Source organism: Silurus aristotelis (assembly GCF_946808225.1).
Source record: "Silurus aristotelis genome assembly, chromosome: 14".
Lineage (NCBI taxonomy): Eukaryota > Metazoa > Chordata > Actinopteri > Siluriformes > Siluridae > Silurus > Silurus aristotelis.
In genome coordinates, this window is record NC_139587.1 from 18484792 (window position 1) to 18490803 (window position 6012).

Genomic DNA, 6012 nt, shown 5'->3' on the forward strand with positions numbered 1-6012 from the left:
AGATTTCAAAGAGGGAGGCGTAGCCTGCACTGTGTTTGTGTTAGTGATGGAAATTCTTTTCAGTGATTTAGTGCACTAGGCTTAGCGCGTCTGGAACTAAAGCTTTTGATCGGCTCCCTCCAAATGAATGGTCTGTGCTCTAAATAATATGATCTTGTTGACTTGTTAATTGGACGGGAAAACAATTAAAGGGAGAAATGAGCTGTTCACAGTTAGTCCACTAGAGGGCAAATTGTTGCAAGTCCACTACAGCTATCAATCAGCAAATGTTAATATCACAAAATGACAACAAAATGCTTCAAAATACTATAATATACTAATAACAGCACTTAATAACCACATCAACAATGATCCATCTACAGTAAATATGAATGGATGTGCGATCACAGTTCTCTTTAGGTTAATTTTAAATACATTTGTAAATTAGGTTGTTCTAATAATTTAAATTATAATTTGAAATGATTCACAATTCACCTGTATTGCCCAATTCACAAATATACACACACACACACATACAGGTGCATCTCAATAAATTAGAATATCATTAAAAAGTTTTATTTTATTTTAGTAATTCAATACAGAAAGTGAAACTCATATATTATATAGATTCATCCCACACAGACTGATATATTTTAATTGTATATTTCTTTTAATTTTGATAATTTTGGCTCACAATTAACAAAAACCCACCAATTCATCAAAACATTAGACTCATCTGAAAAAAATTTGAATACTTCACAAGACCAATCAAAATAAAACATTTTTAGTCAATTGTTGGGCTTCTGGAAATTATGTTTATTTACTGTATATGTACTCAATACTTGGTAGGGGCTCCTTTTGCTTTAATTACTGCCTCAATTCAGCATGCTATCAGCCTTCAGCTCATTTGCATTTTTTGGTCTCTTGTTTCTCATTTTCCTCTTGACAATATCCCGAAGATTCTCTATAGGGTTCAGGTGTGGTGAGTTTGCTGGCCAGTCAAGAACACCAACACCATGGTCATTTTACCAATTTTTCCTGTTTTTGGCAGTGTGGGCAGGTGCCAAATCCTGCTGGAAAATAATATCAGCATCTCCATAAAGCTGGTCCGCAAAGGTAAGCATGAAGTGCTCTAAAACGTCCATGGCTGTGTTGACCTTGGACTTAATAAAACACAGTGAGCCAACACCAGCAGATGACATGACTCCCCAAATACCACCAACTGTGCAGACTTTACACTGGACCTTAAGCAACTTCTGTACCTCTCATCTCTTCTTCCAGATTCTGGAACCTTGATTTCCAAATTAAATGCAAAATTTTCTTTCTTTTCATCCAAAAAGACGACTTTGGCACACTGAGCAACAGTTCAGCCCTTTTTGTCCTTTGCCCAGGTAAGACACCTCTGACATTGTCCCTGGTTCAGGAGTGATTTCACACAAGAAATGCATCAGTTGTAGCACATGGATACGTCTTTGCATGGTGGCTCTTAAAGCACTGACTCCAACTGCAGTCCACTCTTTATGAATCTCCCCAAATTCGTGAATGGGTATGTTCTACCTTTTTCTACCCCATTTTTTTTCTTCTATTCAACTTTTCATTATAGTGCTTGGATACAGCAATCTGTGAACAGCCAACTTCTTTAGCGATGACCTTTTGTGTCAGGATGTCAATGATCGTCTTCTGGACAACTGTCAAGTCAGCTGTTTTCCCTGAACCAGACTGAGACACCATTTTAAGGCTAAAGAAAACTTTGCAGGTGTTTGGATTTAATTAGCTGATTAGAGTGTGACACCACAAGTCTCTAATATTAAACTTTTTCACAATATTAAAATTTTCTGAAATACTGAATTTTGGGTTTTCATTTTTATTAAACATGAGATTCACTTTTTGTATTGAATTACTAAAATAAATAAACTTTTTAATGATATTCTAATTTTACTTTATTAGGATGCACCTGTATTTATATATATTTATATTTATATTTATATTTATATTTATATTTATATTTATATACGCAGGGGAAAGGTGTGCTGGTCCTTGAGAAAAAACTCAGGTGGGCGGTAGAAAGTGAAAGCATACGATAGCGAGTGAGACGTGCGGACACCAGAGAAATGCGGGCCGATCCACGAGAGAGCGCCAGCGTACGTCAAGCTTGAAAGGCGCCCAACCTTCGAGACTGTGGTAAAAAATGAAAGTGAATAAAGAAAGCTCTGTTAGGTGAACGTTTGTATGTCTCTCTTTCTTCCAGCCAGAACCAGTGAATTTGCTACAGTGGTGCCGAAACCCTATGCTGGAAGAGGGGTATGATGCCAGGAAGACTTCACTGGCGGAGGGAGCGGGACCAGGCCAAGGAGGAGTGCTGCAGCTACCACTGACGCCACCTGCGACCTGTTCAGTGAGATGAGACCAGAGGCGAAAACTGGCACTTCACTGTCTGCCACGCCTCTCCAGGGAAGTATAGATGGCAGTGTACGCAAGGAAAGACAGTTTCTCTCCCTCTCATTTCCCCTCTCCTGCTCCACCAAACTTAACAACCCACTCACAACTTGGAGCACTTTCCATCAGCTTCTTTGGGGAAGTAAGCTCAGGCCCGACAGTTCCCTGGCCTGAGTTGGACATTGGCGGTACTGTGTGTGCCAGCGATGAGCAAGTGAAGGGCGGAGCTAAATGGAACAAACGGTAAGCAACACCTGCAGCTGATGAGACCAATCAGTGCGCTGTGTTTTAGTTCGGTGACGCCACTAAAGAGTAGAGACCCCAGCCTCAGGGAGAGAGCCACCAATCAGAAAAGAGTGGCAGTGTTGATGAACGGTGACTGAGTGCAGGGCGGGTGCCGGTGAAAGACGTGCTGGCCAGCGAGTGGACTTAAGCAAAGGAAAAGGTGTGCCGGTCCACGTGGAAACAGGCGGGCGCTAAAGAGAGTAAGCGTGCACGATGGAGTGAGTGGCCGCCAAGGGAGGTCAAGATGAAAAAAAAATTGTCCCTTAACACGAGTGTGTGGGTAAACCCCAGCTTGAGCACTGGAAAGGAAAACGCGGGGATGAAAACAAAAGTGAATAAAGAAAGCTCTGCTTGGAGCACTTTTGCCTCTCTCTTTAATCCAGCATGGAACCAGTGATTTTGCTACTGTATAAACTATATAAAATAAACTTTGTGATAGAAGGGTATCTGCAAAAGTGAAATGGAAAAGACAGGAGGTGGAGCTGGAGGTAGCAGAGCTGAAGATGTTGAGGTTTTTGTTGGAAGTAAGGAGGATGGACAGGATTTTTCATTTTATTAGAGGGACAGCGCATGTAGGACGTTTAGACAAGGTGAGGAATGCTGAGGTTGGAGCCACCAGAAAGGAGGAAAAGAGGAAAGCCAAGGATGAGGTTTATGAATGTGGTGAGGAAAGACATGGAGGTAGTTGGGTTGAAAGAGGCAGATTTAGAAGACAGGGGGGTATGGAGACAGATGATCCGCTGTGACGACTCATAATGGGAGAAGCCGAAAGAAGAAGAAGAAGAAGAAGAAGAAGAAGAAGAAGAAGAAAAAGAGGATTACTTATCACTGAGTCTGGATCGTATATTTTTATATTCCATACGACTTCTGAATGTTTTGTTCGTGTATTATATGGCAAACAAAACCTAATCTATGAAGAGTTACATGCTACCTTTGGGACTCACTCGCAAACTGAGGACTGTCAAGAGAGAACCTTTTAATTTTTGAAGAAAATGGTTTGTTCTCTTTGACTGGCTTCTTCACACATTTAAGTGTGCTCAGTGAGTGGCAAGTACAATCCCAGTATATATTTACAAAAAATTGCTTCGATGCAAGTGAAGTGCAAGAGGTAGAATTTCCTTCTGATGAATTGTGCACGAAAAAAAAAAAAAAAAAACTGCAGTGGAGTCCAAGAGCTACAAGTTACATGAGGCTTTGGGTTTACAATTCAAGGATATAAAATACAAGAGGGGAGGGGAGAAAAGAGGGTAGGGACATATTATGCAACCTCAAATAACACTGTTCTACAGCAAGCCCTGAAGCACAGACAAATGAAATACAGATGATCAAGTGTTCACAGTTAGAGCTTAGAGAAAGGATTCTTAAAGTTTTAATAAGTGGCTGGGATCAGTTTTATTGCCATGTATTAGACAATCTATCTATCTATCTATCTATCTATCTATCTATCTATCTATCTATCTATCTATCTATCTATCTATCTATCTATCTATCTATCTATCTATCTATCCTTTTACTTTTTGCAGCTTTCAAGTGCTAGGGGCTAAATATATTCTAAGTTTGCCTTAAGGACATGCATTATCTAGGGAAGATCAGATGTAATAAGTGGTATTGCCACATTCATTTTGAGCAACATTCAAAATCACTTGTCCTCTGAAAAGAAATTCCTATCTCTAGGAATAACGTGCTTAGTTTACAAATACTGTAGCACATACAACAAAAATATATTTATATTTTACATAAATGCTTGATTCCTTCAATAGGTGCCTTACATTTCCAAGTAAATGGTTTTCAAATTCTTATATCAGTGCAGTTTTTATTCCATCACCTACTTTGCACACCACTGGTTCTCTTAAGCCATTTGCAATATATGTTGTTAAGTGGGACACAGAGACATGAGATAAGGAGACCTACAATCAGGAACAACACTGAAAAACACTTACAGTGAGGCCTGATTTTGCTTTTGGCATTATATAGAATGAATTTAAACAAAATGGCAGATCTGCCAAATGAAGTGTGAAGGTCAGCCGGTCATCAAATATAAGGATTCAATAGGATATTGATGTGATATTAATAATGATGTGATGGATCACAGCACATGACAAGCTTGGATGATAAAAGCTCTGTTATTATGGGACTATGGTGCGATTTGCGTTCCTTTGTTAATATATGAAAACATTGATTACCCGACTAGAGATGCAGATTGAGCATGTTCACTAATCATTTTAGTTATATCTTTTGTTGGATATTTGTTTTACCTTAGTTGTATTTGTATTTGTTGTACTTGTTGTATTTTAGTGTTATTAATGTGTTAAATTGTGTATTTGCACCAAATTTTATTTACAGCACGTACATTACAATGTGTGTTGGTGTGATTTGTATTTTGCAATAAAAGGAGCCAGCGACGGTATGGTCCCCCTGCTACCCCTGTTACCCTGCATTTACCCTTGGTAAATGGTCCCCATTTCTTGACTCTCTCAGAATGACAGCTTAACCAGCCATACTCAAGTCTTTCTTTTTCCTCCTCATTGCTCTCAGTGTGCGAATGACATGGGCCATGCCTCTTTGCAGGCCGTCATGCCTCATGAAATGGGGATGTATCATCTCTTCATTCTTTTCACCTTGCTGAGGGCAAAACAGCCCTGAAGCATAGAGGAGTTGTTTAGAACCATCAGGTCTCTCACTTCTCTGCCACTCTGCCTCTCCAAAAGAGAATATCATGGCATTATATCACAGTGTTACAGAATGGTGAAGTGATTAAGTGAATTTACTGCTAAAATCTTCATGATATTTGTTGTGATTATTGTTATTACGAACATTTCCTATTTTGTCTAATAATATTTGTATGAACATGTGTATCACTGGTTTATTTTTTTTTATCATTCCTGGATAAAAAATGAAACCTTTTTCAGACACCTATGTAGCACAGCAAGCTTTAGAGGGCACTTGATATATTTTGACATTTACCATGTCATTGGCCATACTCTATTACCTCACTAAGCAGGAAGTTTGCCTCATAAGTACTGCTTCCTGCAGTCAGGTTAATGTCACTGATTTGGTCCCAGACTCATAAAAGCACTAATGCACACTTCCTTAGAGCTAGAGTGCTGTGAGGGGGTCAGCCCCTTTGCTTTAACTCCAAATGTACTCAGCAGTGTGATAGCACTGATTGACATGAGATTGGATGTGTGAAAGGAGGATAATCATCTGGTATAGAAGCAGTGAGCACATTCAGTCCTATGATCACACTAGGAGCCTGTACTGAATTGTTTTTCTTCTTTCTTTTTCTGGCTGATTTTCTGTATATAAACCTAT